This window comes from Coregonus lavaretus (genome assembly GCF_964263955.1).
Source record: "Coregonus lavaretus genome assembly, chromosome: 5".
NCBI lineage: Eukaryota > Metazoa > Chordata > Actinopteri > Salmoniformes > Salmonidae > Coregonus > Coregonus lavaretus.
The window spans coordinates 70,065,830-70,083,236 of NC_139992.1; the positions used below are offsets into that span (position 1 = coordinate 70,065,830).

The 17,407-nt window shown below is 43.4% G+C and overlaps 1 long non-coding RNA gene across 1 annotated transcript in view; it reads left to right on the top strand.

Annotated features, from left to right (window-relative positions):
* LOC311129376 overlaps positions 1-17,006 on the top strand; it is a 116,272-nt gene extending 99,266 nt beyond the window's left edge. The window contains exons 2-3 of the long non-coding RNA XR_014613271.1: positions 14,989-15,176; positions 15,553-17,006. This is a non-coding gene — a long non-coding RNA (uncharacterized lncRNA). The remainder of the gene's footprint in view (positions 1-14,988; positions 15,177-15,552) is intronic.
* The last annotated feature ends 401 nt before the right edge of the window (positions 17,007-17,407 follow it).

Sequence of the window (17,407 nt, forward strand, 5' to 3'; positions counted from 1 at the left end):
TTCATCACATTACAAGTGTGTCAGAAGTTTACCTACACTCAATTAGTATTTGGTAGCATTGCGTTTAAATTGTTTAACTTGGGTCAAACGTTTCGGGTAGCCTTCCACAAGCTTCCCACAATAAATTGGGTGAATTTTGGCCCATTCCTCTTGACAGAGCTGGTGTAACTGAGTCAGGTTTGTAGGCCTCCTTGCTCGCACACGCTTTTTCAGTTCTGCCCACACATTTTCTATAGGATTGAGGTCAGGGCTTTGTGATGGCTACTCCAATACCTTGACTTTGTTGTCCTTAAGCCATTTTTCCACAACTTTGGAAGTATGCTTGGGGTCACTGTCCATTTGGAAGACCCATTTGTGACCAAGCTTTAACTTCTTGACTGATGTCTTGAGATGTTGCTTCAATATATCCACATAATTTTCCTTCCTCATGATGCCATCTATTTTGTGAAGTGTACCAGTCCCTCCTGCAGCAAAGCACCCCCACAGCATGATGCTGCCACCCCCGTTCTTCACGGTTGGGATGGTGTTCTTCGGCTTGCAAGCAATCCCCTTTTTCCTCCAAACATAACGATGGTCATTAACGATGGTCATTTGTTTCATCAGACCAGAGGACATTTCTCCAAAAAGTACAATCATTATCCTCATGTGTAGTTGCAAACCGTAGTCTGGCTTTTTTATGGCAGTTTTGGAGTAGTGGCTTCTTCCTTGCTGAGCGGCCTTTCAGGTTATGTCGATATAGGACTCGTTTTACTGTGGATATAGATACTTTTGTAATTGTTTCCTCCAGCATCTTTACAAGGTCCTTTGCTGTTGTTCTGGGATTGATTTGCACTTTTCGCACCAAAGTACGTTCATCACTAGGAGACAGAACGCGTCTCCTTCCTGAGCGGTAAGATGGCTGCGTGGTCCCATGGTGTTTATACTTGCGTACTATTGTTTGTACAGATGAACGTGGTACCTTCAGGCGTTTGGAAATTGCTCCCAAGGATGAACCAGACTTGTGGAGGTCTACAATCTTTTTTGCTGAGGTCTTGGCTGATTTATTTTGATTTTACCATGATGTCAAGCAAAGAGGCACTGAGTTTGAAGGTAGGCCTTGAAATACATCCACAAGTACATCTCCAATTGACTCAAATTATGTCAATTAGCCTATCAGAAGCTTGTAAAGCCATGACATCATTTTCTGGAATTTTCCAAGCTGTTTAAAGGCACAGTCAACTTAGTGTATGTAAACTTCTGACCCACTGGAATTGTGATACAGTGAATTATAAGTGAAATAATCTGTCTGTAAACAATTGTTGTAAAAATTACTTGTGTCATGCACAAAGTAGATGTCCTAACTGACTTGCCCAAACTATAGTTTGTTAACAAGAAATTTGTGGAGTGGTTGAAAAACAAGTTTTAATGACTCCAAACTAAGTGTATGTAAACTTCCGACTTCAACTGTAGGAAGAAACCTAGAGAAGAACCAGGCTCCAAGGGGTGGCCAGTCCTCTTCTGTCTGTACCAGGTGTAGATTTAAGAGTACATGTGGACATTAAGTCAGATTGTTTTTCAAGACGTTCAAATGTTCATAGATGACCAGCAGGGTCAGATAATAACCGTGGTGATTATAGCGAGTGAAACATTTCAACAACACACGAGTCAATGTCAGTTGGCATTTCATAGTCAAGCATTCAAAACGGAAGGAGAATGCAGGAAATAACGTGGTGGTTTGATACAAAGAAAAGAACACCATCATGGATGCAAATAAATAAACCACGATAAAGAGAGGAAGAAAAGCCAGATTTTAATAAAAGGTTTCACACCTGTAGAAAGAAACCCGACTGCCGTGGAAAACAATGACTGAGAAAAAAAAAGAGGAGAAAAAGATATAAAAGAGAGTGAGCGAGGTGGAGGAGGGAGATGGAGTGGCTACATGGATTTTGATTATTTAAAGCACAGCCAGGTGTGGAGTGAGTTGAGAAGCTGTCACTTTCGCCTCATGGCCTCGCCTTAAACACACGCTCATAAATATGGAGGCTGGATTTTATATACAGCACAAATGAAAGGCACATGTATGTGTCAGAGATGGTTGGGATCTGCTAAGCCAAAACCCGGCACCCAACTGACTGACTGATGGACTGGCTGGCTGGCTGACTGACTGACTCACAAACAGACTGACTGTGTGACTGACTAAGCTGTCTGACTGACTGATGGACTGACTCACAAATAGACTGACCCACTGGGCGCAGACGTCAATTCAACGTCTATTCCACGTTGGTTCACTGTAATTTCATTTACAGTGGGGGAAAAAAGTATTTAGTCAGCCACCAATTGTGCAAGTTCTCCCACTTAAAAAGATGAGAGAGGCCTGTAATTTTCATCATAGCTACACGTCAACTATGACAGACAAATTGAGAAAAACAATCCATAAAATCACATTGTAGGATTTTTAATGAATTTATTTGCAAATTATGGTGGAAAATAAGTATTTGGTCACCTACAAACAAGCAAGATTTCTGGCTCTCACAGACCTGTAACTTCTTCTTTAAGAGGCTCCTCTGTCCTCCACTCATTACCTGTATTAATGGCACCTGTTTGAACTTGTTATCAGTATAAAAGACACCTGTCCACAACCTCAAACAGTCACACTCCAAACTCCACTATGGCCAAGACCAAAGAGCTGTCAAAGGACACCAGAAACAAAATTGTAGACCTGCACCAGGCTGGGAATACTGAATCTGCAATAGGTAAGCAGCTTGGTTTGAAGAAATCAACTGTGGGAGCAATTATTAGGAAATGGAAGACATACAAGACCACTGATAATCTCCCTCGATCTGGGGCTCCACGCAAGATCTCACCCCGTGGGGTCAAAATGATCACAAGAACGGTGAGCAAAAATCCCAGAACCACAAGTGGGGACCTAGTGAATGACCTGCAGAGAGCTGGGACCAAAGTAACAAAGCCTACCATCAGTAACACACTACGCCACCAGGGACTCAAATCCTGCAGTGCCAGACGTGTCCCCCTGCTTAAGCCAGTACATGTTCAGGCCCGTCTGAAGTTTGCTAGAGTGCATTTGGATGATCCAGAAGAGGATTGGGAGAATGTCATATGGTCAGATGATACCAAAATATAACTTTTTGGTAAAAACTCAACTCGTCGTGTTTGGAGGACAAAGAATGCTGAGTTGCATCCAAAGAACACCATACCTACTGTGAAGCATGGGGGTGGAAACATCATGCTTTGGGGCTGTTTTTCTGCAAAGGGACCAGGACGACTGATCCGTGTAAAGGAAAGAATGAATGGGGCCATGTATCGTGAGATTTTGAGTGAAAACCTTCCATCAGCAAGGGCATTGAAGATGAAACGTGGCTGGGTCTTTCAGCATGACAATGATCCCAAACACACTGCCCGGGCAATGAAGGAGTGGCTTCGTAAGAAGCATTTCAAGGTCCTGGAGTGGCCTAGCCAGTCTCCAGATCTCAACCCCATAGAAAATCTTTGGAGGGAGTTGAAAGTCCGTGTTGCCCAGCGACAGCCCCAAAACATCACTGCTCTAGAGGAGATCTGCATGGAGGAATGGGCCAAAATACCAGCAGCAGTGTATGAAAACCTTGTGAAGACTTACAGAAAACGTTTGACCTGTGTCATTGCCAACAAAGGGTATATAACAAAGTGTTGAGAAACTTTTGTTATTGACCAAATACTTATTTTCCACCATAATTTGCAAATAAATTCATAAAAAATCCTACAATGTGATTTTCTGGAATTTTTTTTCTCATTTTGTCTGTCATAGTTGACGTGTACCTATGATGAAAATTACAGGCCTCTCTCATCTTTTTAAGTGGGAGAACTTGCACAATTGGTGACTGACTAAATACTTTTTTTCCCCACTGTAAATGACAACGTTAATTCAACCAGTGTGTGCCCAGTGGGGACTGAGACTGACTGACTGACTCACAAACAGACTGACAGCCTTGACAACTGACAGGGTCAATGACAGAACTGACACTAAGTGACTGATTGAAATACTGAATGAATTGACATGAACATTTCAAGGAATTAGACATTCGTCCACATGACAAAATACAGTAGATCAAAGAGGTTGGAAGACTTTCCTGTTCTAACATTATTTATGTTGTAGGTTGAGTGTTCTCATGTGATTCCAAAATGCATAGCTACCATGGCCTTCATAATCTTTCAATTAGTGTTTTTTTGCCTGTCTGTTTTTGTATCTGCCAATGACCACCCATTGCAGTCCTTGACCCTACGGGAGATAAAATCACACCTTGACACAACAGACAACCATGTCAAAGACACAACAACACGTTCTTGAAAATGCACAAACTCGTATACAAGCCATCAAACACATCCCTGACCTAGATGATAGACACACTTCCATTATTCAACACAAGACTATTCTTCCTCCAACATGCACATACACAGACATGCACACACACACACACACACACACACACACACACACACACACACACACACACACATGCACACACACTCACACACAATGGAGCCAGTGTATATAACTACACTGAGAAATCCGAATCACTCCTGTTTTGTCCTTCTTTACAAAGATCTCAGCAGGCGTTGCTAGACAAAGGGACAGGAGCCAGGGTGTGTGTTTTCCATACACCACCAAGGGGTCCTAGGACATTGGGCAGGATCCAGGGATGTGTGCATGTGTAGGAATTACAACTGTACGCACAGATCGGGTACGCACGAATCGGGTGTGTGGGAGAAGTGTCCTGTGTGCTGGATCCATTTCCAACCTTGAGGAACAGGGATGTTTGTGGTATAATGTTCAGGGAAAGCACCGGGGAACAGGATGGGAAGAGGCTATGCAGTATAAATGTTTCTTATTCACTGTGAGGATATACTGTCAAATGGAGTCAATGGAGGTTATGATTGGAGCCCTGGGAATAGTCAAGTTTGCTTCATGACCTTGAGTACTGAATGACAGAATCAAACATAGAGATACACAGGAATTACACACATCCACTGTCACACACTCTCAAAATATCAAACCCACAGGGGGTCTAAAACTATACACATCCATACACATACTCAAACGTATCTGAAACATTTGAACGCACACGCACGCGTGCCCACACACATACGCGCACAAACACACACACACTGCACTCAGTGAAGTAAAAATCTCATTATGTTCATGAACCTGAAGGTATGGGAGCATTCTCTCTCATCTCAACCCATGGTCCAAAATATTAAAAGCTCTCCCTGCTTCTTCCCCTCCCTCTCTTTACCTCTCCCTTTGCATACATATGACTGCATCGCTTTATTTCTACATTCACTTGCCTTTGGGATCAAATGCCCCTGTTGTACCCCAGGGGCCCGGGCTGAAAATGTATTCCAATTACAGTCCGTTATTTCCCTGTCATCTTTTTTTATTATTTAATTGGAGTCTTTTTTGTAAACCATTGCTGTATCTCCACCAGCCCGGCTCCTGTTTGTGTGTGTGACGACTGCGTTAAACACACTGGAATGTGTCCTGTCCTCAGACATAAAGAGGAAGGTCAAACTCTGACCTGGTCAGCATGGGGCCTGTGTGTGTGTGTGTGTGTGTGTGTGTGAGTGTGTGTTTTTGTGCGCGTCCACGTGTGTGTGTGTGTGTGTGTATGTGTGTGTGTGTGTGTGTGAGAGACGACTATATTAGACACACTGGAATGTGTCCTGTGTCCTCAGACATAAAGAGAAAGGTCAAACTCTGACCTGGTAAGCATGGGGCCTGTCTTTGTGTGTGTGTGTGTGTGTTTACGTTCATGCATACAAGTAAAATCAAATCAAATCCAATTTTATTTGTCACGTACACGTGTTTAGCAGATGTTATAGCGGGTGTAGCGAAATGCTTGTGCTTCTAGCTCCGACAGTGCAGTAATATCTAGCAAGTAATATCTAACAATTTCACAACATATACCCAATACACACAAATCTAAGTAAGGAATGGAATTAACAATACATACATATATGGACAAGCAATGACAGAGCGGCATGGACTAAGATACAGTAGAATATTATTGAAAACAGTATATACATATGAGATGAGTAATGCAAGATATGTAAACATTATTAAAGTGACTAGTGTTTTCTATAGGCAGCAGCAGCCTCTAATGTGCTAGTGATGGCTATTTAACAGTCTGAAGGCCTTGAGATAGAAGCTGTTTTTCAGTCTCTCGGTCCAAGCTTTGATGCACCTGTACTGACATCGCCTTCTGGATGATAGCGGGGTGAACAGGCAGTGGGTTGGGTGGTTGATGTCCTTGATGATCTTTTTGGCCTTCCTGTGACATCGGGTGCTGTAGGTGTCCTGGAGGGCGGGTAGTTTGCCCCTGGTAATGTGTTCGGCAGACCGCACCACCCTCTGGAGAGCCCTGCGGTTGCGGGCGGTGCAGTTGCCGTACCAGGCGGTGATACAGCCCAACAGGATGCTCTCAACTGTGTATCTGTAAAAGTTTGTGAGGGTTTTAGGTGCCAAGCCAAATTTCTTTAGCATCCTGAGGTTGAAGAGGCTCTGTTGCGCCTTCTTCACCACACTGTCTGCATGGGTGGACCATTTCAGTTTGTCAGTGATGTGTACGCCAAGGAACTTGAAGCTTTCCACCTTCTCCATTGCGGTCCCGTCGATGTGGATAGGGGGGGGTGCACCCTCCGCTGTTTCCTGAAGTCCACGACCATCTCCTTTGTTTTGTTGACGTTGAGTGAGAGGATATTTTCCTGGCACCACACTCCCAGAGCCCTCACCTCCTCCCTGTAGGCTGTCTCATCATTGTTGGTAATCAAGCCTACTACTGTTGTGTCATCTGCAAACTTGATGATTGAGTTGGACACGTGCTTGGCCATGCAGTCATGGGTGAACAGGGAGTACAGGAGGGGGCTGAGCACGCACCCTTGTGGGGCCCCAGTGTTGAGGATCAGCGAAGTGTGTTTCTAATTTCTGTCTGTCTGCATGTGTGTGTTACATGTACCTCTGTGTATATGCATGAGTGTGTATGTGGACATGCCTACGCACATGTGTGCATGGAGAGTGTGTGATCTTATAATTGCCACTTTTATAATGTGTGCTTGGCTGGCAGCTTGTTGGGGGCTAGTCTTAATTTCTGCTGGGATGTGTCTGTCTGTGTCATGAAATTATATTATGGGGTGGGTCAGGGCTGAGGCTGGTGGAGTGATGGATGGAGGGATGGAGGGATAGAGGGATGGGGTGAAGCAATGGAGGGATATTGATCTTAAATGAAGAGTGGCGGGTTCTCAGATCTCAGTCGGCCCCCCAGACCCCCGCGGTGTAATCTGCAGCCCTGGCCCATCCCCATGGTAACAGGAGTGACGGGGGACGCGGGGAGAATGGAGGAGACGTGCCCTCACTCTCCTCTGTGAAGTTATTGTACCTCCTCTCCTTTATCCTTTGTCCCTTTCTTTTGCTCTCCTTTGCTTTCTGCCCTCAGAGGACCTGCACTTCATATGTCCTGTTTAGCCAGCAGGTCAGGGGTTAAGTAGGAAATCTATTGTAAAACTACTTGTAACTAAGGGAGAAGGGTGTGTGTTTGGGTGGGTGGGTGTGTGTGTCTGTGTGTATGAGAGAAAGAGAGAGAGAGAGAGAGAGAGAGAGAGAGAGAGAGAGAGAGAGAGAGAGAGAGAGAGAGAGAGAGAGAGAGAGAGAGAGAGAGAGAGAGAGAGAGAGAGAGAGAGAGAGAGAGAGAGAGAGAGAGAGAGAGAGAGAGAGAGAGAGAAAGGAAGGAAGAGGAAGAGAAAAATAATAAAACTACAGTGGTCCAAAATTATTGACACCCTTGTATAAAAGGAATAATTTAAATAATGAGCTACAATTGTATGTATTTTATACTAATACAACTGCTCTGAGAAAGAGATTTTGTGTAACAAGTCATATTTTGTTTCTGTCAAAAGGTAGGGGTCAAAATTATTGACACCCCTAAAGATTTGTATAAATAAAATGTAGTATTTGGTTGCATATTCCTAGAACGCAAAAACTACATAAAGTGTGTGACTACAAACTTGCTGAATGCATTTGCAGTTCGTTTGCGTTGTGTTTCAGATTATTTTGTGAATAGTGATGAGTGAGAAAGTTACAGAGGGTCAAAGATCATACCTCCAAGACATGCTAACCTCTCACCATTACCAATAACAGGGGAGGTTAGCATGTCTTGGGGGTATGATCTTTGACCCTTTGTAACGTTCTCACTCATCGTTATTCACGATTCATTCAGGATTATCCGTAATCATGGTAGCATCCACATTAATGTAGAAGTGTTTAGAAACATATTCTATTCTTATTTACAATAAAAGTGACTCCAGAATGACACAATACATTATTTACCATTAATTTCTATATACAAAAATAATCTGAAACACAACCAAAACTACCTACAAATGCATCCAGCAAGTTTGTAGAGTCACAAGCTTGATGTAGTCATTGCGTGCTAGGGATATGGGACGAAATAATCAACTTTATTTAAACTAATCTTTAGGGGTGTCAATAATTTTGACCCCTACCTTTTTCAGAGAAAAAAATATTACTTCTTGAACAAAATGTCTTCCTCTGAGTGATGGTATTAGTATAAAATAATATAATTTCCCATTTTTTTGGAGCATACAATAGATTAGGATTCTAATTATTTATTTGATACAGCCATTATTGCTCATCTTTATCAAAGGTGTCAGTAATTTCAGACCCCACTGTACTTCTTACCAACAGATGTTAATGTCCATTTATCTGCTTCCCATTTTTCTCTACACAGAACTGGGATGTCAGGAAAGAGAGAGTGCTGTTGTAACAACACCACACACGCTCAAACACACAGACACACACAGACTGTCACATCCTCTTGAAACTGCTAAGAGTACAGACGCTTCTGGCCTGTCTCTCTCTGTCAGCACTAGACCTTATACACATACAGTATACACACCTCCCACGCACACACAACGACATGCTCACCACAACACACACACACATGTAACACACATACTCAACTTGTATCTGGAAACCCGCAAGTCGAACATCTCATTCCAAAATCAGGGGCATTAACATGGAGTTGGTCCTCCCTTTGCTGCTATAACAGCCTCCACTCTTCTGGGAAGGCTTTCCACTAGATGTTGGAACATTGCTGCGGGGACTTGCTTCTATTCAGCCACAAGAGCATTAGTGAGGTCGGGCACTGAGGTTGGGCGATTAGGCCTGGCTCGCAGTCGGCGTTCCAATTCATCCCAAAGGTGTTCGATGGAGTTGAGGTCAGGGCTCTGTGCAGGCTTCCAAATCTATCTCAACCAAACCATTTCTGTATGGACCTTGCTTTGTGCACGGACGGGGGCATTGTCATGCTGAAACAAGAAAGAACCTTCCCCAAACTGTTGCCACAAAGTTGGAAGCACAGAATCGTCTAGAATGTCATGGATGCTTGTATGCTGTAGCGTTAAGATTTCTCTTAAATGGAACTAAGGGGCCTGGCCCGAACCATGAAAAACAGCCCCAGACCATTATTCCTCCTCCACCAAACAATGCACAGTTGGCACAATGCATTGGGGCAGGTTCTCCTGGCATCCGACAAACCCAGATTCGTCCATTGGACTGCCAGATGGTGAAGCGTGATTTATCACTCCAGAGAATGAGTTTCCACTGCTCCAGAGTTCAATGGCGGTGAGCTGTACACCACTCCAGTCGACGCTTGGCATTGTGCATGGTGATCTTAGGCTTGTGGGCGGTTGCTCGGCCATGGAAACCCATTTCATTAAGCTCCTGACGAACAGTTCTTGTGCTGACGTTGCTTCCAGAGGCAGTTAGGAACTCGGTAATAAGTGTTGCAATCGAGGACAGACGATTTTTATGCGGTATGCGTTTCAGCACTCGGCAATCCCGTTCTGTGAGCTTGTGTGGCGTATCACTTCGCAGCTGAGCCGTTGTTGCTCATAGACGTTTTCACTTCACAATAACAGCACATACAGTTGACCGGGACAGCTCAAGCAGGGCAGAAATTGACTTGTTGGAAAGTCCGATGACGGCGCCACGTTCAAAGTCACTGAGCTCTTCAGTACGGACCATTCTACTGCCAATGTTTGTCTATGGAGATTGCATGGCTGTGTGCTCGATTTTATACACCTGTCAGCAACTGGTGTGGCTGAAATAGCAAAATCCACTAATTTAAAGGGGTGTCCACATACTTTTGTGGATATACATTCATAACACACATAAACGCAATGTTTAAATTCTATATGGTAGACAAACACTGAACATCTTGTATTTCTACTCTACTCTTTCTGTCTACCTTTCCTTTGCTCAATTGTTGCTGTTTTTTGTGCAGACATTAAAATAAACGGGAGCGAGGTGGAGCAAGACAGGAGTGGGAGAGGGAAAACAGAAAGGGTGCTTCTTAATGATATCCCACACTGGTTATATGTGAGTGCTCTGGAGAGTTGCTGTTTTCTTTTTTCTCTGTGGATGCTTGTCTTTCATCTTGAGAACCTGTCTCTCTCCCCCTCACCCCTCCTCCTTTCCACTAACCTCCCCCCCGTGTCTGTCTCTAGAGCTGACCCTCCTGACCCTGGGCTGGTTGGTTTAATAGTCAACTAGCAACATAATAATCTCTCTCCCTCTGTCTCTGTCGCTGTCTCTCTCTCTACGCCTGTCCCTGTCCCTCTGTCTCTCTATATATCTGTCTCGTTATCGCTCTCTCTCACACACAAACACACACACACAAATACACACACCCTGCTTGCTGTATTTTGCTGAGAGGGTGCTTGATGGCATAGTTCAAAGGGAGAGCAGGGGGGGTGGGGGTGGGGGTGTGAGGGGGCAACAGCACTCAGGCAGTACACAGCCATCACGCTCCATTTAACACACATTCACATTCACACACACACCAAAGCCTTTGAAACTGGCCTACGCCACTCTCATCCCTCATATGCTGTGTGTGTATGGTGTGTGTGTATGATGTGTATTTATGATGGTGTGTGTATGGTGTGTGTGTAAGGGAGAGTGTGTGTTTATGTGACATTGAGTCATTGCCTTTGTGGTTGTAAATACGGGTCTAACAGTACGAGACGACGTTTAATTCCATTGAAAACAGGTGGTTCTGCTTTCAGCCTACTCACCAAGTTACAGTAATGCCTTCTACAGTCAGTGTGACAAAACCATGAAACCTACAAAAAGAACAGCTTGAAATCCTGATTCCGTTCCAAACATTTTGATTGATTCCTGTCAAGGAGTAGATAAAGATGAATACCACCTAAAGCTAGGGATGTAGAAACTCAAAGCATTGCACTTTCAAAGGTAAGGCCCCTAATGCCATTATGCACCTCTCTTCCTCCTCTCCTCCTCTTCTTCCCTCCTCCCCTCTTATCATCCTCCACTTCCTCCCCCTCCTCTGTTCTCCTCCTCCTCTCGCCTCCTACTCTGCCCCCATCCCTTTCTTGCCCAGCCCTTGTGCACGGAAGTGATTCCTGGTTCTAGTTAAAGCGTCTGGTCCCACTTTGTTTTGCTGGGCTTGTGACAGGGCAGACATTCACAGGGCAGACTTTCACAGGGCAGACTGCCGTGCCGTATCATCTTGCAGTGACTGAGAGGGACCATAGCCTCACAATGGGCCCCTTTGTCTAAAGAGCCCTTATCTTCTCAGCACTAACTTACCCCTGCTCCACCTCACTTTACACTTCACCCACATACTGTAGACACACACATTCACAGGATCCATAGTGATCTGCATACACTGTACACATAGACACACACACACACAAACACACACACACATAGAAGCGTACATGTACATAACAAATACTCACACATACAGTGGGGAAAAAAGTATTTAGTCAGCCACCAATTGTGCAAGTTCTCCCACTTAAAAAGATGAGAGAGGCCTGTAATTTTCATCATAGGTACACGTCAACGATGACAGACAAAATGAGGAAAAAAATTCCAGAAAATCACATTGTAGGATTTTTAATGAATTTATTTGCAAATTATGGTGGAAAATAAGTATTTGGTCAATAACAAAAGTTTCTCAATACTTTGTTATATACCCTTTGTTGGCAATGATACAGGTCAAACGTTTTCTGTAAGTCTTCACAAGGTTTTCACACACTGTTGCTGGTATTTTGGCCCATTCCTCCATGCAGATCTCCTCTAGAGCAGTGATGTTTTGGGGCTGTCGCTGGGCAACACGGACTTTCAACCCCTCCAAAGATTTTCTATGGGGTTGAGATCTGGAGACTGGCTAGGCCACTCCAGGACCTTGAAATGCTTCTTACGAAGCCACTCCTTCGTTGCCCGGGCGGTGTGTTTGGGATCATTGTCATGCTGAAAGACCCAGCCACATTTCATCTTTAATGCCCTTGCTGATGGAAGGAGGTTTTCACTCAAAATCTCACGATACATGGCCCCATTCATTCTTTCCTTTACACGGATCAGTCGTCCTGGTCCCTTTGCAGAAAAACAGCCCCAAAGCATGATGTTTCCACCCCCATGCTTCACAGTAGGTATGGTGTTCTTTGGATGCAACTCAGCATTCTTTGTCCTCCAAACACGACGAGTTGAGTTTTTACAAAAAAGTTATATTTTGGTTTCATCTGACCATATGACATTCTCCCAATCCTCTTCTGGATCATCCAAATGCACTCTAGCAAACTTCAGACGGGCCTGGACATGTACTGGCTTAAGCAGGGGGACATGTCTGGCACTGCAGGATTTGAGTCCCTGGCGGCGTAGTGTGTTACTGATGGTAGGCTTTGTTACTTTGGTCCCAGCTCTCTGCAGGTCATTCACTAGGTCCCCCTGTGTGGTTCTGGGATTTTTGCTCACCGTTCTTGTGATCATTTTGACCCCACGGGGTGAGATCTTGCGTGGAGCCCCAGATCGAGGGAGATTATCAGTGGTCTTGTATGTCTTCCATTTCCTAATAATTGCTCCCAAAGTTGATTTCTTCAAACCAAGCTGCTTACCTATTGCAGATTCAGTCTTCCCAGCCTGGTGCAGGTCTACAATTTTGTTTCTGGTGTCCTTTGACAGCTCTTTGGTCTTGGCCAGAGTGGAGTTTGGAGTGTGACTGTTTGAGGTTGTGGACAGGTGTCTTTTATACTGATAACAAGTTCAAACAGGTGCCATTAATACAGGTAACGAGTGGAGGACAGAGGAGCCTCTTAAAGAAGAAGTTACAGGTCTGTGAGAGCCAGAAATCTTGCTTGTTTGTAGGTGACCAAATACTTATTTTCCACCATAATTTGCAAATAAATTCATAAAAAATCCTACAATGTAATTTTCTGGATTTTCTTTTCTAAATTTGTCTGTCATAGTTGACGTGTACCTATGATGAAAATTACAGGCCTCTCTAATGTTTTAAGTGGGAGAACTTGCACAATTGGTGGCTGACTAAATACTTTTTTTCCCCACTGTATCATCCTCCCCATCAAAGGATATTAATGCTATTGTCATGCTTATATGAACAATGAGTCCACCCTGTGTTTGTTTGTCGCTAAACATTTACATACACCCACCCACGTTCATATATGGATAACCCAACAATAGATAATACCTGCAAACATTGGTCCCGCTTTAAATGAATTGCTACTTATAAAGGCTTCATAAAGTATTCCTAAAGCACTACATAAATGGGTCACAAATCATCTATAACTGTATGTCATGCTCTATAAAGGATTTATAAGTATGGCATAACTGTGTGACATAACCACCAATGTCAAATGTGACATAAGTTACAATGTCAAATATGACATAAACCAGTGCTTTATAAAGGATGACATAAGCACCGCTCTCTCTCTCGCTCATTCACACACACGCACACACTTTAAGACAGCCTAAGACACCAGTGTAATTACCTCTCAGTGAGGCAGAGATCAGGGTGTGTGGTTTCTATTAGCAGGCATTAACCTCAAGAGTGTGGAACGTCGCCCGGCCTAATCTAGGGTCTGTGTGTGTGTCTGTGTGTGTGTGTCTGTGTGTGTGTGTGTGTGTGTGTGTGTGTGTGTGTGTGTGTGTGTGTGTGTGTGTGTGTGTGTGTGTGTGTGTGTGTGTGTGTGTGTGTGTGTGTGTGTGTGTGTGTGTGTGTGTGTTTGTGTGCATGTGCATAACTGCGTGTGTGCATGTGTCCATGTTTGTGTGTGTGTGTGTGTGTGTGTGTGAGAGAGAGAGAGAGAGAGAGAGAGAGAGAGAGAGAGAGAGAGAGAGAGAGAGACAGACAGACAGACAGACAGACAGACAGACAGACAGACAGACAGACATGTTTTTTAAGGAGCTCTCTTCAGCTTAAATGTAATTACAGGGCTTATTCCTTCTCCTATTGTTCCTCTCTGTCACATGGTCACAAGGAAGGAGGTTACACATTGGTAGCACATCTGGGCAACATTGTGTCAAAAGAGTTTATAATACTGAAACGTGTCCTGGCTTGTAAGGGTTATTTTGAGCTCTGTGTCGGTCATATTAATGTTAGATAGCACATTGCCTCGCAGAGAACCAGGCCCTAAACGGGAAGCCTGGTGAAGTCCATGGCACAAAATCAGCTAGAAAAGGGTGGGAACCCGGTGTAAATCAGTGACGCCTCGCAACATGTCAAACCAATGAAATACCTTGCTTGAGCGGAGGTGATCACTAGATTAGTGTCGTAGGTGCAACAGTACATGAGTATGGCCGTGAAATCGCCGATTTTAACCCCATCAAAATATGTTGATGTATGCCGTGTTTGTGTTGAACTGTACAACTGTAACAGGAACAAACATATAACCTTTTACAAGGTAAATCATATTTATTGTGACCGGACTACACACTGGCTTTAGAAGAGATAACGGGACCTGTCACACTGACTGATGGGTTTTCAAAAGCAGTATGTGGCTCCTGTCGCAATCTTCTACTCAAATATAAAAGAAGTGCCAATGATGTGGAAAGAATCAGCTGTTTTGTGAGGGAAAGAGCAAATTCTAGAGTTAGAAAAAAAATATGTCTGTCTCGATCCACAGAGTTACCAAAAGAGTGTCTGTTCAGGAAAGGACTGAGAGTCCAGCAAGACGAGGCCTATTTCAGGGACCCAGCCCCAGCAACAGATGACCAGCCGCCAGATATAGGAAATCAACAGCTACAAGCACCGGTTTTTGGTGCATCATCGGCTGTAAGTGACAACAACGAAAGTGATCACTGCATAGTTAAAGTAAGTGCTCTACCTTCGAACAACATAGCTACCTAAAGCTAACTTTTGTTAATGCAATAGGCCATGCAGCTACAGGTGAACTTTTGCTTGTTTGTTATTCCAGTATTAATCATTACACTCTTTATAGAGGTCAAAACAGTGTTGCACAAGTCCTACAGGCTCACATTTGTATGCTATACATTTAATAATATATTCAGTTGATCATAGTGACATTTGCAGCCTAGATCATTTCTACATTTTGTTTTTTCCTTGACAATGAAGTAACTGATAAAGCCCATTTTATGTGGCACATACACAAAGTGTATTATTGCAAATGTGTTGCATAATGCATGACGACAGTCTCAGATATTAAAACCTTATTTTCCTTTTATTTAAGGTCACTGTTACAACTCCTTCTGATCACGTATACTTAGGGGTACTTTGGAAAAAATTGGTATATGTCTTCAAGATAATTGGCCCAGAGCAATACCAAAGTATTTGATGCAAGAACTGCGAACACCATGTGCGCATCACAAAAGACCTCATCCAATATCAAGAGGCCCATGTCCAGTTGACATTGCACAGAAAGTCAGCAGGACCATTGGACAGCAGACAGACCTCATGCAGCAATTTGATAAAGACTGTGAGCTGAAGCCAGAGTCTGGAAAGCACTCAATATCAAGTATATCTGAGGACATCAACATTTTTACATTTTAGTAATTTAGCAGACGCTCTTATCCAGAGCGACTTACAGTTAGTGAGTGCATACATTATTTATTTATTTTCATACTGGAAACGAACCCACAACCCTGGCGTTGCAAACACCATGCTCTACCAACTGAGCTACATCCCTGCCGGCCATTTCCTCTCCTGGAAGACGCTCCCTACCCTGGACGACGCTGGGCCAATTGTGCGCCGCCCCATGGGTCTCCCGGTCACGGCCGGCTACGACAGAGCCTGGATTCGAACCAGGATCTCTAGTGGCACAGCTAGCACTGCAATGCAGTGCCTTAGGCCACTGAGCCACTCGATCAGCAACCACAAACTGAACTTACACCATGAGAAGAACAAACTGTCTGCTCGTTTGGCCTGCAGACAGAGGCACAACCATATAGTAAGTGTGTTTCTTGATCAGAAGATTTTTGATTTGACACCTGGCACGTTCTACCCAAGCTTCCAGAACTTCCAAATAAACCTGTTGCAAAAATTGGACTATGTAAAGCTAGTGTTGTGGATCAGCAACCACAAACTGAACTTACACCATGAGAATAACAAACTGTCTGCTCGTTTGGCCTGCAGACAGAGGCACAACCATTGACAGTAGACTTCAGCTGTAGTGCTGAGACCATAGAATGGAAATGGTTATCTTAAATGCCACAGTTAGAGAAGTAGTGTAAGAAAGAGGAAAGAAGACGTAGTACTGAAACCAATGACAATGTAGACAAAAAACAAACGTGCATTTACTTTTATAACGTTTCAATCTTTATTGCATTTATTTGTGTAATTATTTTAACTGAAAATATTATATGTACATTTTTAAAACATGTATTTGTGTAATTACGTTGACTTACAATGTTATGTACTGTTAACATTCTTCCTGTTGTTGCTATCTGAAACTTTATATAGGAATACGTTTTATGGGCTCTGACGTGTACACCGTGCAAGAGCAGTAACAAAACTGCTATAACTCAGCCTTTTCCCAGTTCTCTGGGCCAACACTGTGGGGAAAACCCACACTTTTTCTACTTTGAAAGCTGTGTAAAGTTTATAGTAGTACACTTTGTTACTTATTTCATCCAAACAAAGGCAACTACAAGTTAATTTACAATAAAGTCATACAATCCAATGAGCATTGATGTTTCTAAATCTGGATTATTTATTGAAGTCAAGAGAAAGAGAAAAGTGAAAGATTCAAAAATGCACTTCATGAACAAGTAACAAGGTCACATCTTGGCCCACTATATACTTTAGATTAGGGCTGTTATGTGGACCGTATTACCGCCACACCAGCGGTCATGAGTCATGTTTAGTCACTGTAATTTGGCTTCTACAAGCTCTGATGCTTCTGATGGTCATTAGTAGCCTAGCAATCTTGCTAACTGCCTGGTACTCAGCACTCTATTGTCCCTCTAATCACTCTGACGTAATAAGAATATAATAATAATATGCCTTTTAGCAGACGCTTTTATCCAAAGCGACTTACAGTCATGTGTGCATACATTTTTACGTATGGGTGGTCCCGGGGATCGAAC